The sequence below is a fragment of the Bufo bufo genome, chromosome 7 (assembly GCF_905171765.1).
Source record: "Bufo bufo chromosome 7, aBufBuf1.1, whole genome shotgun sequence".
Lineage (NCBI taxonomy): Eukaryota > Metazoa > Chordata > Amphibia > Anura > Bufonidae > Bufo > Bufo bufo.
In genome coordinates this window covers 133,165,054-133,185,906 of record NC_053395.1, presented here as the reverse complement: position 1 = coordinate 133,185,906, position 20,853 = coordinate 133,165,054, and the positions used below count along the sequence as shown (strand labels likewise).

At 43.7% G+C, this 20,853-nt stretch overlaps 1 protein-coding gene across 1 annotated transcript in view; it reads left to right on the top strand.

The window, feature by feature from the left end:
- Positions 1 to 14,218: 14,218 nt before the first annotated feature.
- The window catches only part of FAM237A (family with sequence similarity 237 member A), an 84,037-nt gene continuing 77,402 nt past the window's right edge, over positions 14,219 to 20,853 (top strand). Inside the window, exon 1 of the mRNA XM_040441485.1 lies at positions 14,219 to 14,300. The gene's annotated coding sequence lies outside the window, so the exon portion shown is untranslated. The remainder of the gene's footprint in view (positions 14,301 to 20,853) is intronic.

Sequence of the window (20,853 nt, the reverse complement as noted above, 5' to 3'; positions counted from 1 at the left end):
CAACTGCAGTTAGATTACAGAGAAAAAAAAAAGCAGACTGATGTACTAGCCCTAAAAAGGGCTTTTTGGGGTGCTGTCAGGGCGCTGTCCTTACAACAGAGATCAGATGAGTCTTTCAGGACTGGAGTGGACACAGAGCACTGCCCTAGCTATCGATTTCCCTATTAAATCAGCAGCAGCTACACTGTCCCTCCTCTCACTAAGAATGCAGCTTCCGAATGAATCTAAAATGGATGCTGTTCAGGAGGTGGGAGGGTCTGGGAGGGAGGGTATGCTGCTGATTGGCTGGAATGTGTCTGCTGACTGTGAGATACAGGGTCAAAGTTTGCTCAATGATGACGAATAGGGGGCGGACCGAACATCACATATGTTCGCCCGCCGCGGCGAACGCGAACAAGCGATGTTCACCGGGAACTGTTCGCCGGCGAATAGTTCGGGACATCTCTATTGGCCAACAGTAACCTGAAGTGCAGCAGCTGCAAAATACCCTACCACAGGGTTGTGCCTGGTTTCTCTAGCTGGTGAGAGCACCTTACTGTGTTCTGGTTATATGAGCATCTCATAATCTAATGGCTGTGCACTGTGGAGCAGTATATTGTTTTATTTGCATGAGACCTAGTGACGGTTGATAGTGTTGTGGCAGGCCAAGGGTCAGCCACGTGATGATCGTTGCCTCATGTTCAGGTGATTGACGTCGACGGAGGAAAATGACAGAAGTCTGAGTATAGTTCAAAACCTTGTCAGGATCCCAACATGAAAGTCTCCTGGACCCTTTATTTATACACAGTTCAAAGGGTGTAACCCCTCAAAGTAAAACATGATTACAGACATTTCAATAATGGCTTTTGAATCCATCTAGTGATTGGTTAGTATTTTACCAGTTTCACTTTAGCAAAAATGTGTTAACTAATGAGTTTAGGTGTTTTAGCAAGAGATGCAGATTTCGGTTAGTATTACGTACAAACCTTATCTTCTCTTAACACACACAGTTCACTCTTATAGGTTATTTAGCTTATGCTTGTTCTTTTCCAAATGTCACCACATTGTATCACGTATACAGAGAAAATGAAAACATCTTATGAATTTTATATCCACTTTCAGAAAAGCTGGATAATTTCCTTAACAATAGTAATAATTTATTCAATACAGTAGCAGTCATTACATTTTTTCATGTTTTACTCTGTTGGTCATATATTTAGATATTAAACATTTTAAAGTCTATGACTTTTAAAGAAACTTTTATCCCTAAAGTGAAAGAAATAGCCATACACTTACTAATATAATTCTGAGGGTGAGCAGCATGCATGGTAAGTGTAGACATAAGCAAGATGAATTCTTAGGTATCAATTGTTAGGATGGTAATAGAAAATGTAGCCTAGGGTAGTATTAAATCAGCCCTGTATGCTAATATGCCATGTTGGTGACGTCAAGAAACTTATTGATAGTAAACTGCGTCAGACTCTGCTCCCATTCACAACATGCTCATCCAGGCTTAAAGTTAACACTTTGCAAGGCCAAGGGGAATTGAAAAACATATCAAACACACATGTGAGCTCAAGTAGGGCATGTAATAGATGTAGAGACATAACAGTTCCTCTCTTCTCAGTCTAGTCTGCAGACTGTAGTTCCATAATGAAATGTTCTGCAGGTAGCAGAATTGTAGCTCACACAGACATTTGTGAATACTGCCCCTAGCTTATGGGAGAGAAGATCAAATAAACTGCAAATCAATGCAATAACATAACACATTAGAATTACTAGATTATTGGAGATGGATCGTTGATCCAGGAATTTATTCTGATTGTCAAATTTAGAGCCAGTGGCTACTAGGTGGATGGGGTAGTGCATTTTTAGCTTCTATTGTGATGACTATAGGTATCACGTAAAACTTTAAGGCCCCTTTCACACAGGCAAGTATTCCGCGCGGATGAGATGCGTGAGTTGAACGCATTGCACCCGCACTGAATCCTGACCCATTCATTTCTATGGGGCTGTGCACACGAGCGGTGATTTTCACGCATCACTTGTGCGTTGTGTCAAAATCGCAGCATGCTCTATATTCTGCGTTTTTCACGCAACGCAGGCCCCATAGAAGTGAATGGGGTTGCGTGAAAATCGCAAGCATCCGCAAGCAAGTGCGGATGCGGTGTGATTTTCACGCACGGTTGCTAGGTGACGATCGGGTTGGGGACCCGATCATTATTATTTCCCCTTATAACATGGTTATAAGGGAAAATAATAGCATTCTGAATACAGAATGCATAGTAAAATAGGGCTGGAGGGGTTAAAAAAATAAGATACAATTTATCTCACCTTAATCCACTTGTTCGCGCAGCCCGGCATCTCTTCTGTCTTTAACTGTGAGCAATAGGACCTTTGATGACGTCACTACGCTCATCACATGATCCATCACCATGGTGATGGATCATGTGATGGACCATGTGATGAACGCAGTGACATCATCAAAGGTCCTATTGCTCACAGTTAAAGACAGAAGAGATGCCGGGCTGCGCAAACAAGTGGATTAAGGTGAGTTAAAAATTTTATTTTATTTTTTTTAACCCCTCCAGCCCTATTGTAGTATGCATTCTGTATTCAGAATGCTATTATTTTCCCTTATAACCATGTTATAAGGGAAAATAATACAATCTACAGAACACCGATCCCAAGCCCGAACTTCTGTGAAGAAGTTCGGGTTTGGGTACCAAACATGCGCGATTTTTCTCACGCGAGTGCAAAACGCATTACAATGTTTTGCACTCGCGCGGAAAAATCGGGCATGTTCCCGCAACGCACCCGCACCTTTTCCCGCAATGCCCGTGTGAAACCAGCCTAACTGGAGCACTGGAATGTGAGCTCCCCTGCTACTATGGTCAGTTCTAAAATACCTGACCAGGTGAGCCCTGGCAGTGATACCTGTAACCATCTGAGTCACTCAAGGACTGTTTCTGGAGTATAAACTTAAGTCTGATTTAAGGGCTCGTGCACACTGCCGTAGTTTCTGTCCGCATCTGATCTGTTTTTTTGCGGATCAGATGCGGACCCTTCCGTGGTGTTTCTGTCCATGCCTTCGCACCAGAAAAGTAACGCATGCACTACTTTTTTGAGGTGCGGACCGTCAGATGTGGATCGCGGACCCCATTCAAGTGAATGGGTCCTCGATCCGCATTTTGCAATTTGCGGTCCGCAGCACGGGCACGAAGCCCTTATGTTCGTGGGCATGAGCCCTTACTGTTCCAAAATCATATGGCCAAATACAGGAACATGTTATTTTTAAGGACTGCAAGTGGCACTATTATCATTGATGAAGATTGCAGTTTCAGCCACAGTGCCAGCATGTCATGATTTTGATCTTTGCCTTCCTATGTGACAGGGACAAAAAATGTGGCGGGGTAAGGGGGACTGCCCCTAGTACCCATGCAAGCTGTTTGTCAAGATCAATAAATTAATGTATGATAATAAATATGAGACTTTTATGTGTATTCACCTTGTGCGTCACCATGCTATCTTCTTTATCACTCAGGGACACATCTATTCACGACATTTATTATGGTTTCTGGCACCTTACTTATGTTTGCATTACTTACAGTCATGTGAAAAATTAAGGGCATCCCTTGGTTAGTATATGTGGAAGTATAAATAATTGATCTTCAGCCAAACAGTAAGTAAAGATAATGCTGTTGTAATTGATCAAAAGCACTAACAAACTGACTTTACAATTTATTAAATAAAAAATTAACAGATTGTTCTATGTAAAAATGGGCCAAAAAAAGTGTAGAAACCCTAGATGCTATTTTGCACAGACACATTAGTCAGTCTGGGGCCAATGAATGTGCATTTATGCAAACACTGCAATAATCTGCATGTATCATAAACCCTTCTCACTACAGCTGTATGACACAGCAGCCACAATGCAGCTGAAGGCCACAGTCTGCGAGGCTCGCTAATAAAAAAAAAGGGTTAACTCTTTGCTGTTTGTTTAAAGCTGCAGCCATTTTAGGCAAACCAAACAGTCATTAACTAACAGCAAAGAGTTAGCATTAATTTCATTAGCAAACTGCATGGATCTACGGATTTTGGCTACTTTGTGGCCATTTTGGAAACATTATTTGGGAGACCACCCTTAGAGAGCTAAGGGTGCATTCACACGCTACGGGTTTTGCTACAGAAATTTCCGCGACTGAAAAGCATTTGAATGTAGATTTCTTCAAGCCTCATTCAGGTGAACGGAACGGAAATTTCTGCAACAAAATATGCAGCGTGTAAAGGCAACCTAAAAGTAGAATCCGCTGCACTAGGTCAGATGCAAATGGTTAGAGCATTGAAAGGATACTAGTATGCTTTCAGGTTTTCTTTAAGATTTTTTTATGCCATTTTAAAGCCAAATTCAGGTATAGGTAAATGAAAATACATAGGAAATATTCCACTTCTCCTTTTTTAATGTAATCCTGGTTTTAGTTTCAAAAACTGTATCAAAAACCTGAACCTGTACTGGCAGCCTCAGAGAAGATCTTAGAAGAATCTGACTTTTTAAAGGGATTGTCCCACCATTAAATGTCATACCCATTGCACAGATATTAAAAATGTAGCATATTTGTCACTGAATCTGAAAGTGACTGAGCATACATGACTACCAGTGATGGCCAGTTCGCCGTGTTCGCCCGCGGGCTGCCATCTTAAGTCCGGCGATGCACAGGTAAGTCCTTACCTGTGCCGCGAGCCTGTCTGAAACAAATGCGGTCACCGCTGGGGGCCTTCATCGGGCTGTTCTCGGAATTGCCTGCTCCCGGTGACCGCATTTGTTTCAGACCGGCTCGCGGCGCAGGCACAGGTAAGGACTTACCTATGCATCTCCGGACTTGTGATTTAAGATGGCAGCCCGCATGTGTTCGCGGGCGAACAGGGCGAACTGGCCATCACTGATGACCACCAGCAATCAGCTCATTATGTGAACATGAGTGCTATACCATTTGAACACTAGGTGGCACTATATTATATAACTGGATGTTATAACTGTTCTCAGGATCCTGTCTTCCTGCAGTCAGACACAGCAGCTTTGCTCCCAGATAAATCCATTAAAAGGAATAGGAAGGGAAGGATGCCTTTGCAGTTCAGGTGATGCAAAGTGGACAACCTAAAATTCACTACAAGGCTTGTTTGGTGTTCACCTAATGTTGCAAACGTCCAATTTGCCAGGAATGACAAACTAAACAACTATATGCATCCATCTCTACTTTTGGTTTACATCTTAGTTTACATCTTAATAATTAGTAGGTGTGTTACTGGCAAATGCAGCAACACATGGCAATGTTGTGTGGGAACACAGCCTTGATGTTGTTCATGAGAGACACTGAACATGAATATAAATGTAAATGAAGTACACATAATAGTCATAAGGTGTTCAGCTTTGAAATTTAATGAATGCCTTACAACAGTGCTAGAAAGCCCCAGAAAGGTATCTTCTACATACAGTATTACACCTATATATAAGAACTTCTCCTACTTCTTCAAATAAAAGTCTCTTGTCTCACCAAAACCATTTTTAGGAAAGTTTACTGAGTATAAGAGATTTGCAATGACAGTAAAGAGAATAAGAGTGGAAAATATAAATAGATAGAAATGTGCTGCACATAGAAGCCCAACCAAAACCAGATGGTTAGAGCTAAAGGAGCTTTTAAACCATTTTATGGCCACCAGATATTTGGACATTCTCCTTACAATTTGCACACTGACATTAAGTGATTCCATATTATTAACAAGAAGAATATGTTGTCTAGAACAGAATTACGGTCTCTGATATTCCATAAGACTGTCTTTTCCCCAGCTGCCTCCCTGTGGTGAGGAGGAGGAGGAAGGGAGTGGAGTGGAGGGGGGGGGGGGGGGGGAGGGGGGGGGGGGAGTGGATGTCACACCACAAACTCTATTCTAGAACAACTAGATATGTGAAGACTTTCTTTTTAGGCCTCTTTCACACTTGCGTTGTTGGGATCCGGCATGCACTTCCGTTGCCGGAGGTGCCTGCCGGATCCGTAACAACGCAAGTGTACTGAAAGCATTTGAAGACGGAACCGTCTTCCAAATGCTTTCAGTGTTACTATGGCACCCAGGACGCTATTAAAGTCCTGGTTGCCATAGTAGTAGCGGGGAGCGGGGGAGCGGTATACTTACAGTCCGTGCGGCTCCCGGGGCGCTCCAGAATGACGTCAGAGCGCCCCATGCGCATGGATGACGTGATCCATGTGATCACGTGATCCATGCGCTTGGGGCGCCCTGACGTCACTCTGGAGCGCCCGGGGAGCCGCACGGACGGTAAGTATGCTGCTCCCCTGCTCCCCGCTACACTTACCATGGCTGTCAGGACTTTAGCGTCCCGGTAGCCATGGTAACTATTCAGAAAAAGCTAAACGTCGGGTCCGGCAATGCGCCGAAACGACGTTTAGCTTAAGGCCGGATCCGGATCAATGCCTTTCAATGGGCATTGATCCCGGATCCGGCCTTGCGGCAAGTCTTCAGGATTTTTGGCCGGAGCAAAAAGCGCAGCATGCTGCGGTATTTTCTCCGGCCAAAAAACGTTCCGTACCGGAACTGAAGACATCCTGATGCATCCTGAACGGATTACTCTCCATTCAGAATGCATTAGGATAATCCTGATCAGTATTCTTCCGGCATAGAGTCCCGACGACGGAACTCTATGCCGGAAGACAATAACGCAAGTGTGAAAGAGCCCTAAGTAGGTCAAAGATGTCTTCATTGATCATAATATTATATTGGCAAGTGGCCAACACGGAGACAAGTGATTGGCTGTAGTGGTCACATACTGTTGTTGTGATGGTACTGCTGCAGCTGGGAAACAAAGCCTGGTGGGGAGAACTGGAGTGGTGGGGTTGGATCTACTTGGTAAGTACTGATTTTTTTAAATCTTATGCCATTTGCCACCAGGGCTGGCGCCACCCATAAGCAGAGTAGGCCACTCTTGCTGGGGGCGCTGGCGCTCTGGAGTGTGGCCACCAGTGGCGTTGCTAGGTGGGTGTGGCGGGTGCTAGCCGGACCGGGAGACACCAGTCTGATGGGGTGTCACCCGCTGGACCCAAGTTCCCAACACCACTAGCACCCACCCCCTTGTACTTGTGTTGCTGATCTGATCCTGTACTTGCCGGCTCCCGAGGTGGTTCTCGCGGCATCACGCTCCGCAGGACGGGATTGCGCGCCGAAGACACTGAACTTAACTGAACTCATGCTCGCACAGTCGGCAAGTACAGACTGTACAGGATCAGCTACACAAGTACGGTGGGGGCAAACTACATAATGGAAGGGAGTCTGGGGGCATAATTAACTTGTGTGGGGGCAAAAATTACTTAGTGGGGGGCAAATTACATAATGGAGAGCAGTATAGGGGGCAGACAAAATAATGTGGGGCAGTGTGGGGGGCAAATTACATAATGTGGGGCAGTGTGGGGGGCAAATTACTTAATGTGAGGCAGTGTGGTGGACAAATTAATTAATGTGGGGCAGTGTGGGAGAAAATTACATAATGTGAGTCAGTGTGGGGGCAAATTACTTAATGTGGGGCAGTGTGGAGGGCAAATTACATAATGTGGGGCAATGTTCGCCAACCACGCATTCGCGGCAGGCCCCATTGACTTTCATGGCAGGCGAACCTGAAAAACCTTCAGGTCATATTTGCAGCCACCAAATACTTACTAGAAGTGCACAAATAGTCCCACAACATGGACAGTGACATACCATAGGGGGATAATTGGCGAAAATTCCCACAAAAAATATGTATTTTAATCAGGGGCTATTTTTGTGCATCTTATAGGGAAACTCTCAAAAATGTGTCCTGCTGGAGCCTAGAAAAATGTTTTTTTTTGAGTACAGGCCCCAAAAAATAGGCATTCCCCTGACAGAAAAGAACTTGTGATTATGTGGCTGGAGGTACATTAGGCGGTCACTGGCAAAAATTTTTACTGCAGGCCAGTACAGGCCCCAAAAATTTGCCATTAACCTGACTAAAAAAAGAACTTGTGATATTGTGGCTGGAGGTACAATAAGCACTCACTGGATACAAATTTTACTGTAGGCCAGTACAGGCCCCAAAAATTATGCATTCACCTGACAGAAAAGAACTTGTGATTACGTGGCTGAAGGTACATTATGCGGTCACTGGCTAAAAATTTTACTGCAGGCCAGTACAGGCCCCAAAAATTTGCCTCATTCATTTTTAGAAATGTGAGGTAGTCCACACTGTTGTGAGCTAGGCGAGTGCGCTTATCGGTCACGACCCCCCCCTGCTGCGCTGAACATCCTTTCAGACAGGACACTCGACAAAGGGCAAGCCAAGAGTTCCATGGCAAATTCTGCCAGCTCTGGCCACAGTTCAAGCCTGCACTCCCAGTAGTCCAGGGGTTCCTCGCTTCTCAGAGCGTCCACATCGGCCTTTAACCCAATGTAGTCAGACATCTCTCGGCCTAGGCGTTCCCTGAGGCTGGATCCATAGGGCGGCTGTCGATGGGTTGGGTGCAAGAATGATCTCATATCTGAAGTGACCAACACATCTTCAAACCGCCCTCTTCTTGCAGGCGCTGTAGGATTGGTACCCGCACCTGTTTCGCTGTGGGTGGAAATTCCTCTGCGAGTGCCCGCAACAGAAGTATGCAGCATCTCTCACAGCAAGGTCTGGGAATGCTGCATTCTGCCAGCCCTCTGTTCTGCTTGTAACATGTCCGCCATTTAGTGTTTGTACCGGGGCTCTAAGTACGTTGCCACCCAGTACTGGTCCTTGCCCTTTATGCTTTTTATACGGGGGTCCCTCTTCAAACAGTGGAGCATGAAGGCCCCCATTTGCACTAAATTGGAAGAGGTGGAACGCCATGACTCCTGCTCATCGCCCAGGAGAATGTCATCCTCGCTCTCCTCCCTCCAGCCACTAACAACAACAGTTATCCCTGAAATTTTAAGTCCCCCTCAAACCCTCCTCTTCTTGCTCCTCCTTTTCCTCCTCCTCCCCCGAGCCACCATCCTCCTCTGACTCCTCTTCAGACTCCTGCTGACTTGTCTCAGATGGGAATTCATTCAGCATTGCGACTTCCTCATCTTCCAGCTCCTGCTCCTTGATGGCTTAATCAATGACATGACACAATGCACGCTCCAGAAAGAAGGTGAAAGGTATGATGTCACTGATGGCACCCTGGCTGCGACTGACCAGTTTAGTGATCTCATCAAATGGCCGCAGAAGTCTGCATGCATCGCGCATGAGCCGCCACTGGTGCGGTGAAAAGAAACCAAGCTCCCTAGAACCTGTACTGCTACAGAGTTCATACAGGTAGTCGTTAACGGCACGTTGCTGCTGGAGCAGCCTATCAAGCATATACAAGATGGACTTCCAGCACGCCGGGCAGTCACAAATCAGACGTTCGACGGGCAAGTGGTGTCGCTGCTGAAAGTCAGCAAGGACAGCCATGGCCGTGTAAAATCTTCTGCCGCAAGACGTCCTGGACCCAGGGGGAATTTGGCAACGAATCGCTGCACGACTAAGTTCAGGATGTGTGCCATGCACGGCACGTGTGTCATTTTGCCCTGTTTTAGCACGCTCAGCAGATTGGCACCGTTGTCGCACACCACGTTACCAACTGTCAAATTGACCGGGGTTAGCCACTGATAGGCCTTTGACCGCAGAGCTGAAAGCAGTGCAGAACCGGTGTGGCTTTTGGCAACGTCTCAATTGGCACATCGAATAGGTTCTGGGGAGCTTGGGGGGCACAGTGGAAGAGGCGGTAGCACTGGAAAAGGAGGAGTCAGCCGAGAAGGAGACGGAGGATGGAGTAGAAGGAGGAGAAGAATAGGCAGGCCTGCATGCAATCCTTGGCGGTAATACCAAATCCACACGGGAGTCACTGGTTACATGCTTGACAGCCGTCAGAAGGTTCACTAAGTGGGCAGTAAAAGTTATGTACCTTCCCTGCCCGTGTTTGCTAGACCACGTGTCTGTGGTCACATGTATCTTGGCACCGACACGGTGTGCAATAGATATATTCACTTGCCGCTGAACATGGCCTTATAGCTGCCCTTCTGGGAGAAATATTTCCTTCCGGGACCTTCCATTGCGGTGTGCCAAAGGCCACAAATTTTCTAAAGGCCTCCGAGTCCACTAGTCTATATAGCAGTAGTTGGCGGCTAGCAGTTCCGACAAGCCAGCGGTCAGCCGTTGGGCAAGAGGGTTATCCGGCGTCACCAACTTTTTACACTCGAACATTTGAGCCAGGGAAGCCTGCCTTCTGCTAGACGAACGCGACGACGGCACGGTGGAAGGTAGAGTGGAGGACAAATGAGAGGAGAAGAAGAAGAGTCAGGACGTGGAGCGCCGGGAGTGTGACTTTGTGGGTTTTGATGGCATTGCTCCCACTGGGCTCGGTGATGGGAGGCCAGGTGCCTTCTTAAGGCGGTCGTCCCTAGGTGAGTGTTGGGCTTTCCGCGACTTCATGCATTGACATCACAGGCTGCAGATGGCAACACTATTGTCAGCAGCTGACACGTTAAAAAAAGCCCACACTGCGGAGCCATGTGCTGGTGTCCTGGGAGTGCCAGAAGTGACCATGCATGGTGAATGGCTCGCTCCAGATACATTTGCAGTCTGCTTTTTTCCTACTGTGCCCTGCGAGCTCTGTCTGCTTCTCCTCCTTACCCTCCCTTTCTGCTGCTCCGTCTCTCCCTTTGAACTCCCCTCCTCTTCCTCTCTTGTGGGGACCCACGTGACGTCCATTGACACGTCATAATCATCACCTTCACCACCACTGACATTTGAGATCTCAGAGTAGGCAGTAACAGCACGGACCTCCCTCCTTGGGCTGATCTGGGTACTGTTGTCAGACCGCTGGGTGGCGGCCGTTGCTACCTCCTCTTCCTCATCTGATGCCAAAAATGGCTGCGCATCGGTAAGGTCTGGGAATGGATGAGAAAATAATTCCTCTGACTCGAGTGGAGGGGCTATAGTGGTGGTGGTGGTGTATTTAGGGGTGCACACATCAGAGTGTGAAGAGGGTGCAGATACAGAGGATGAGGAGGGTGCAGAAATGGAAGGCTGAGTGAGCCACTCAGCCAACTATTGTGCGCCCTTTGAAGTAATCGCACGTTACTTCTCCAACTTCCCATTTAGGCTCCGGCCTGGTGCACCTGTTTGACCCCTACTACCCCTGCGAAACGGCCTATCTCTTCCTCTGCCTGTCATTTTAAAAATGACCCTGTGCCTAAGTTCCTAGAAAAGAGCAGTATTTGTGGAAGCAGGTATATCGCAGGCCTCAATCAATATTTGGTGGAAGCAGGTATATCAAACCCCTTAATCAGTATTTTGTGGAAGAAGGTATATCGCAGGCCTTAATCAATATTTGGTGGAAGCAGGTATATCGAACCCCTTAATCAGTATTTCGTGGAAGCAGGTATATTGGAAGCCTCAATCAATATTTGATAGAAGCAGGTATATAAAACCCCTTAATCAGTATTTTGTGGAAGCAGGTATATCGCAGGACTCAATCAATATTTGGAGGAAACAGGTATATCGAACCCCTTAATCAGTATTTTGTGGAAGCAGTTGTATCTCAGGCCTCAATCAGTATTTGGTGGAAACAGGTATATCAAACCCCATAATCAGTATTTTGTGGAAGCATGTATATCGCAGGCCTCAATCAATATTTGGTGAAAGCAGGTATATCAAACCCCTTAATCAGTATTTTGTGGAAGCAGGTATATCGCCGGCCTCAATCAATATTTGGTGGAAACAGGTATATCGAACCCCTTAATCAGTATTTTGTGGAAGCAGGTATATCTCAGGTCTCAATCAATATTTGGTGGAAGCAGGTATATCAAACCCCATAATCAGTATTTTGTGGAAGCAGGTATATATCGCAGGCCTCAAACAATATTTGGTGGAAACAGGTATATCGAACCCCTTAATCAGTATTTTGTGGAAGCAGGTATATCGCAGGCCTCAATCAATATTTGGTGGAAGCAGGTATATCAAACCCCATAATCAGTATTTTGTGGAAGCAGGTATATTGCAGGTCTCAATCAATATTTGCTAGAAACAGGTATATCAAACCCCTTAAACAGTATTTTGTGCAAGCAGGTATATCGCAGCCCTCAATCAATATTTGGTGGAAGCAGGTATATCAACTTCCTTAATCAGTATTTTGTGAAAGTAGGTATATCACACCCCTCAATTATTATTTTTTGCCACAACTTTTATATCACACCACCCTGTTTATTTGGGGCAACAGGTATATTGCAGCCCTTAATCAGTATTTTCTGGAAGAAGGTATATCACACCCCTCAATCAGTTTTTTGGGGGGCAACAGGTATATCACATTCATTGCAATTAGTTGTTCCAATAGCGTTTGTCCCTCTATATATTACAAGAAAATTTAGACTGGCATATTCTTATTCATAATCATAGTCATGGGTGCATATCCATAAGGCAAACATAATAAATAAAAAAATAATGGCTGCACACACATATAAGCAGTAAAGCTGAGAAATGGGGATCATTCTAAATTCAAGTGGTACTATACCTACTATTTGGATCAATGGAAGCTCTTAGCGCACATTTTTATCAAACTTGTGTCGGGCCCATCCACCAGGCGTCAAGGTGGCTTCCGCGGACGGTCCCTATCACTAATATACCGCCTCTCTTGGACTTATCCAAGTCCACATTATCAGGGCAGTGAAGGAACCAGCTACATTTGTACTTTGCTCAGTAGGTATAGTACCACTTGAATTTAGAATGATCCCCATTTCTCAGCTTTACTGCTTATATGTGTGTGCAGCCATTATTTATTTTTTATTTATTTTATTTATTATGTTTGCCTTATGGATGTGCACCTATGACTATGATTATGAATAAGAATATGCCAGTCTAAATTTTCTAGTAATATTTATCTGAGGGTGGCACCTCTTTTAGACTGAGCACACGCCCATCTGCCTGGGGCTTCTAAGCAAAGTACAAATGTAGCTGGTTCCTTCACTGCCCTGATAATGTGGACTTGGATAAGTCCAAGAGAGGCGGTATATTAGTGATAGGGACCCGTCCGCGGAAGCCACCTCGACGCCTGGTGGATGGGCCCGACACAAGTTTGATAAAAATGTGCGCTAAGAGCTTCCATTGATCCAAATAGTAGGTATAGTACCACTTGAATTTAGAATGATGCCCATTTCTCAGCTTTACTGCTTATATGTGTGTGCAGCCATTATTTTTTTATTTGTCCCTCTATATAGCTGCGGTATCGCAGCAGAACCGCACACAACTGCTGCATAATACAAATGCACTATAATATACTTTCTATGTTAGAAAGTATATTATAGGTATATAACACCCCTCAGTATATCACACCTATCGATAGCACACCTATACCAGTCCATAAAAGGACTTTTGTGGCCCTATTAGCTAGCGTTTGGTGTCCCTAACAGCCTGTCCCTGCTCCGCAAAGCAACCTCTCCCTACACTGGCAAAACACAGAATGTAAAATGGCTGCCAGATCGGGTTATTTTATGGGGTGGGGGTGTGTCCATGTGCTGAAACATCTCAATTGGCTGTCCTGTCCCACCTGATGGATGTGTCATGGGTCAAAGTTCGGCGCAATGCAAAAGAATATGGCGCCGACTGACATTGCCATATGTTCGCATGTTCGGCAAATCGCGAACGCGCAAAGTTCGCAGCTAAACGACCGCCAGGCGAACCATAAGGCCATCTCTAGTTACAGTAACTAAAAGCAAATGATTGCTGTGCACTCAGCAATGAGAGCTGCCATATAACCTTATTACTGCAGCCAGTATTTGCATATTAAGCAGCACAGTTATCTTTTTATTTGCTTTTGCTGTTTGCAGAATTTAAGCCTTCCTGGTGGATTGTACAAAAAAAAACAGCCTGAAATAGCACCTGATGACGGAAGTTTGACACATGGGTGCAGTTAATGATCTGACCCCAGCTTAAACCTCAATCACATATTACAGCTAAATGAAGCTATTTGCAAAAGACCAGAGGCAATTCCATATTGTACTGAGCTAATAGAGGATTACCAGGTATTTAGCAAGGAGGAAAAGAAAAATCACTGCACTGAGTGTTCAATGAGATCTCCATATGGGTGGACGATTCTTCCCAGAGCTTTGACGTCCGAGCACAGAAGTCCCGGTCACTCCCCCTTCTTAAAAAGAGCAACTGAAGCCTTTGGAGCTGTGGAGCAGACTGAGATTAAGGGCAAGCTAACAAGTGTCACCTTAGGACTAAAGGACCTGACAGACAAAGACTTCAAGAGGTAAGGATCCAATATACTATTCTCTGTATGATACAGGGGCAGAGGATGCACTTTCTGTAAAGAAGACTGGGGAATAGTAATAGAAGTAGTACAGAGGACGATAAAAGGTGGAGAAAACAACAGAACAATCAGTGGTAGGTAATGTATAATAACATCTAGAGAAATAAAGACTTGGGAGTAGTAATTGTAGAAGTAGTACAGAGGACGATAAAAGGTGGAGAAGACAACAGAACAATCAGTGGTAGGTAATGTATAATAACATCTACAGAAATAAAGACTGGGGAGTAGTAATTGTAGAAGAAGTACAGAGGACGATAAAAGGTGGAGAAGACAACAGAACAATCAGTGGTAGGTAATGTATAATAACATCTAGAGAAATAAAGACTGGAGAGTAGTAATTGTAGAAGTAGTACAGAGGACGATAAAAGGTGGAGAAGACAACAGAACAATCAGTGGTAGGTAATGTATAATAACATCTACAGAAATAAAGACTGGGGAGTAGTAATTGTAGAAGTAGTACAGAGAATGATAAAAGGTGGAGAAGACAACAGAACAATCAGTGGCAGATAATGTATAATAACATCTACAGAAATAAGGACTGGAGAGTAGCAATAGTGGAAACAGTACAGAGTAAAATAAAATGTGGAGAAGACAACAGAACATCTGTGGCAGGAAATGTATAATAACATCTAGAGAAATAAAGACTAGGGAGTAGTAAAAATTGTAATGAGGAGGAAGAGAAAGAGTTAAGAAACCAATATAAGGGATTATAACCCAGGGTTCATTATAATATCTTAAAGAAGTGAAGAGTGGGGAACATTAGAAGTTGAAGCAAAGAGAACAGGAAAGAGTTAAGAGAGTATAACAAGTGCAGAATACCATTAACAGAGGTGACCAGCGGCATAGAGAGGGTTACAGCCCGTACCATTGTATGACAGAGGCAAATTACCGCACAAAGCCTTTAGAAGAGGATGAATGAATGAAAGAGGTAAGATATCAGTAGACTAATGATATACAATTCAGGGGATGTGCAGTAACTTATAAGGAGAGGGAGATAGACATGTAGAGAGTGCAGGGGGATGTATACTGTGTAGTACCAAACATAATCACACCGAGAAACACATGGATTCCTTGAGTGCAGGGGGCCAGCCAGGCTGGGTTCACATCACAGTTTCATTTTCCGTTCTTCTGATCCAGGGGAAAAAATAAAAAATACAGAATCCTGTAGAAAAAACTGATCCTGTGCATCAGTTATGCACATTTGGCATCTGTTTGAGCCACTTCTGTCTGAGATACGTTTTTTTTAGATAGGAAAAAAGTACTGCACGCAGGATCAGAAGAACGGAAAATGAAATGGTGATGTGAACCCAGCCTCCGTAAAGTGAACTAGTAGAATTTGGATTGAACAACTACTGACGCAGCCATATGATGTAAGCGGGTAGAATCAGCACCATGGACAGAGACACAGACACAAAGGAGTTCAGCAAGGGTAGGGTCACAAGGAGTTTTTTTTGGAGGAGGTTTTGAGGCAGATTTTATTGCAGGTTTTTCAGCCATAGTCAAAAGTGAATTCAAAAGAACTTGGAAATATAAAGGGAGGACTAATACTTCATCCTGAATTATCCTCTTCTAGCTTTGGCTAAAAAACGTGTAGGGAAATCTGCCCCAATAACTCCTCCAAAAAACTGTCTGAACCAACCGCAAGTGGGATAAAAAACTGTTTCAGAATTACATCAGACTGCTGTGATCTCATATCTAGCTAGGATTTTATAGAAGAAACGTGTATGACATCCAGTAACATGGTTGTAAGTTACTTGCATAACTTTAGTTTGTAGGTTTATGTGTGACTGATTCATACAAAGCTTATTTTTATGACATTCTCATAGACTAAGCATGGATGAGTGATAACAGCGTATATGATACTAGGATTCTACCGCTGTACAGTATCTGTGATTTATGATGTGCTCTTAGTCTGTGTAACTGCCTTACCATAGATAACATATTGTAATCCAGTAAAAGGGACATGAAAATCACAACATAAGAAACAACTCTGTGGTGATACATGTATTCTGCGCGCTCTGCATAATTCTCAGTCGAAGGAAGCAAGCAAACAGAAAAGATTGTCTTAACACTGAAAATGACTCTGCCAAGGGTAAAAAAAACAATGCATAATCTCTGGTGATTGCTACATCATTATTCCCCTTCTGCACGTCTGAAAAACCAAATGCTTATGGCTATGTAACAATATACGGCATGAGCATATACATAAAATATATGAAGAATGCAGCACGGAAACTGCTTTGTGCTGTATTGGAGAGAATTATCTCTAGTAGGTTATGAAGAGATAATAAAAAACTCTACACTACATCCTCTTTGGGTTCTTTCTATCTAAAAGGACAGCCTGGAGACAAATACGCAAAGTGCTATGGTAAAGTAATCCGTTCTTTCTGAAAATAGAGTATATTTTTCAGATTTAAGCACACCTGTTTATTTCCTGTACAGTAATTGAGCCATTGGAGATTAGATAATCTACAATCTCTGAGGATTTTCATCATTAAAACTACTTCTTTAAATGTGTTAATGACACCTGTCCACATTCTCACCAATTAGCTGATCAATCGTATGCTGTTTGTATACTGTTAGTGACTGTAAGTAGTCTTAAATACAGAGCCCTTCACCTGGCCTCATTTCTGATGGCCTGTTAGCTCACAATTGCAGAAATGATGACAATCGTCTACACATGATGAAGGCTGTATTCAGCTTCATTTTTACTTCTCAAATTGGGATCCACTAATAATTAAAAAGCACAAAACCCTAGAACAAAACTGGGAGCTGTGAAGTAGATCCTGAGACGCTCCTTCCGATGTCCAACAGTATATAGATGCCACGCAACATTAATTCATAACTACTGTTATTGTGCAAGCATTAGGAATATTGAGATGTAATGACTTATTATATATCCTACTGTAATTACAGTATACAATGCAGGAAAGAAAATATCCCATGATTAGTGCTACTGCATTAGTACTAGCTACAAGGTGTTTTTAAAGGGACATTAAAAATTGACTTTACTATTGTAATTATTCATTTGGGAACCATTTTTACAGAGTGTGAACCTGATCATGTTTGAGGAACAGCCCGACCACAGCGGGCTCCGGTTGTTGATCTTCTTGCTCCCATAGCATCACCGGTATTTCTGCACCATCACTGTTTTCTGGATTCTACTGGGAATGTGTTTCCTTTTTTCAATGCTTGTTTGTCTGACAGATAGTTGTTAGGTCTAACTGAAGAGATTTCTTAAAGTAACGTACCAGGCAAAACCGACACCATGTGATATGTTTATTGAAAAACCACAAGGGAGTGGTACATGGCACAGACAAAAAAAAAAGAATCCGTGTGCCATGCATTGCCTCCTCCAGCCCTGCACCAAACATAACACAATATATCAGTTTGCCTGCACGGAACATTACACCACACTATTGTGAAGGTTTTGGAAAACTTGATTCCATCAACTGGACCTCAATACCCTGAGATCAACATTTTCCTAATGGGTAGTCCCCAAATTCCATGAACAGCAGAAAATATATTGAGTTTAAAGTCAGATTTTGTCAGATGAGCCAATTACACTAGCCTTTTTATGTTAAAGGGGTTTTCCTGGAGTAAATATTGATGGCGATGGGGGTCCCCCTCCCTACATTCCTGCAGATCAGCTGTTTAAGGAGGCTGCAGTGCCACACTAAGTGCTCTTCCTAGGCCGGTGATATAATGGTCAGTGGTCATGTGGCCTATGTGTAATTATTTATTTTACTTACATATAGAGAATAGTCCTGAGCTGCAATACCAAGCACAGCCACTATATAATGTAAAGCGCTGTGCTAGGTATGCTGTGAGGAGTGCCCTTTCAAACAGCTGATCAGTGGGGGTGCCAGGAGTCGGACCTCCATTGATCTGAAATTCATGATCTATCCTATGGATCAATATTGTACTCCCCGAAAACCCCTTTAATGTAATGATTAGGACTGCCATATGAGCTACTGACAGCACAGTGAAACACTTGTCAAACTTTAGTCATCGAGACAATAGGATAAGCGTTGTAGATATTCATTTACAATGCTTAACTACCAGATATCTACTTTATGTATGTTAGGAGGAAATGTTTTTGAAGATCATGGACATTAATGGTCCATCTATCTATGTGAACAATAGTTACAGTGTCATGTTCTATGTGCTACCGATTTGGAAAGCGATAGCTATACTTCACTTGCTCTTTCTAGTTTATTGACACAACTCTCTTTATTTGTACATTGAATTTAAACTTTGAGGTAAAGGTTATGTTTGCAGGTATATATATATATATATATATATATATATTTCAATTCTGGTATAAAAGTCTGTATGATTTATGACAAAGGGGTTGGTTGTCTGGGACTGTAAGAAATTGGCCTAAGCAGGAAAAACATTAAAAAAACAACCATTGCTTAATTGTTCAACTCCTCGGTGCTCCAGCCTTGCCACTCCAGCAGTCTTTGCCAGGCCTGCAGTGGAGATGTCATGGCATCTCTGCAGCCAGTCACTGGCCTCAGCGGTCTCATGCCGTACATTAGTGATGGACGAACATCGCGAATGCTATCAAGCGAACACAATCAAATGTTCGCTGTGGGCCCCATTTAAAATAATGGCAGGCGAACCTGAAAAACCTTCAGGTCATATTTGCAGCCACCAAATACTTACTAGAAGTGCACAAATAGTCCCACAACATGGACAGTGATATACTAAAGGGGGATCAATGACAAAAATTCCCACAAAAATATGTATTCTAATTACGGGCCATTTTTATGCGTCTTAAAGGGAAACTCTCAAAAATGTGCCCTGCTGGAGCCTAGAAAATTTATATTTTAGGCCACGGGAGTACGGGCCCTAAAAATTAGGAATTCACCTGACATAAAAGAAATTGTGATTCTGTGGCTCGAGGTACTGTACATTATGCGGTCACTGAATAACAATGTAATTGGACCCCACTGGAGTAAAGGCCCCAAACATTAGGCATTCATTAGACAGAAAACATCAAGTGATTATGTGGCTGGAGGTATATTAGACGGTCAATGGATATCAATTTTACTGCAGGCCAGTGGAGTACAGGCCCCAAACATTAGCCATTCACCGTACAGGAAAGAACAAGTGATTATGTGGCTGGAGGTATATTAGATGGTCATTGGATATGAATTTTACTGCAGCCAGTGGAGTACAGGCCCCAAACATTAGATATTCACCGTACAGGAAAGAACAAGTGTTTATGTGGCTGGAGGTACATTAGACGGTCACCGTATAACAATTTTATTGTTGGCCAGTTAGATTACAGACCCCAAAAATTATGCATTCATCGTACAGAAAAGATCAAGTGATTATGTGGCTGGAGGTATATTAGACGGTCAATGGATATCAATTTTACTGCAGGCCAGTGGAGTACAGGCCCCAAACATTAGGCATTCACCGTACAGGAAAGAACAAGTGATTATGTGGCTGGAGGTATATTAGATGGTCATTGGATATGAATTTTACTGCAGCCAGTGGAGTACAGGCCCCAAACATTAGATATTCACCGTACAGGAAAGAACAAGTGTTTATGTGGCTGGAGGTACATTAGACGGTCACCGTATAACAATTTTATTGTTGGCCAGTTAGATTACAGACCCCAAAAATTATGCATTCATCGTACAGAAAAGATCAAGTGATTATGTGGCTGGAGGTATATTAGACGGTCAATGGATATCAATTTTACTGCAGGCCAGTGGAGTACAGGCCCCAAACATTAGCCATTCACCGTACAGGAAAGAACAAGTGATTATGTGGCTGGAGGTATATTAGATGGTCATTTGATATGAATTTTACTGCAGCCAGTGGAGTACAGGCCCCAAACATTAGACATTCACCGTACAGGAAAGAACAAGTGTTTATGTGGCTGGAGGTACATTAGGCGGTCACCGTATAACATCTTTACTGTTGGCCAGTTAGATTACAGACCCCAAAAATTATGCATTCATCGTACAGAAAAGATCAAGTGATTATGTGGCTGGAGGTATATTAGACGGTCATTGGATATCAATTTTACTGCAGGCCAGTGGAGTACAGCCCCCAAACATTAGGCATTCACCGGACAGAAAACATCAAGTGATTATGTGGCTGGAGGTATATTAGGCGGACATTGGATAACAATTTTACTACAGGCCAGTGGAGTACAGGCCCCAAACATTAGGCATTCACCGGACAGAAAAGGCCTCTTATGCTTCTGTATTTACATAAGACAGGGACCATTCTTTGTTCAGGGTGGTGGCAGATATGTGTGGGCTGGCATGAGGAAATTCAATTAAATGTGGTCATCACAGGTGTTGAATTCCTCCGAGGTCCATGCCTCATTCATTTTTAGAAATGTGAGGTAGTCCACACTGTCGTGAGCTAGGCGAGTGCGCTTATCGGTCACGATCTCCCCTGCTGCGCTGATCGTCCTTTCGGACAGGACACTCGACGAGGGGCAAGCCAAGAGTTCCATGGCAAA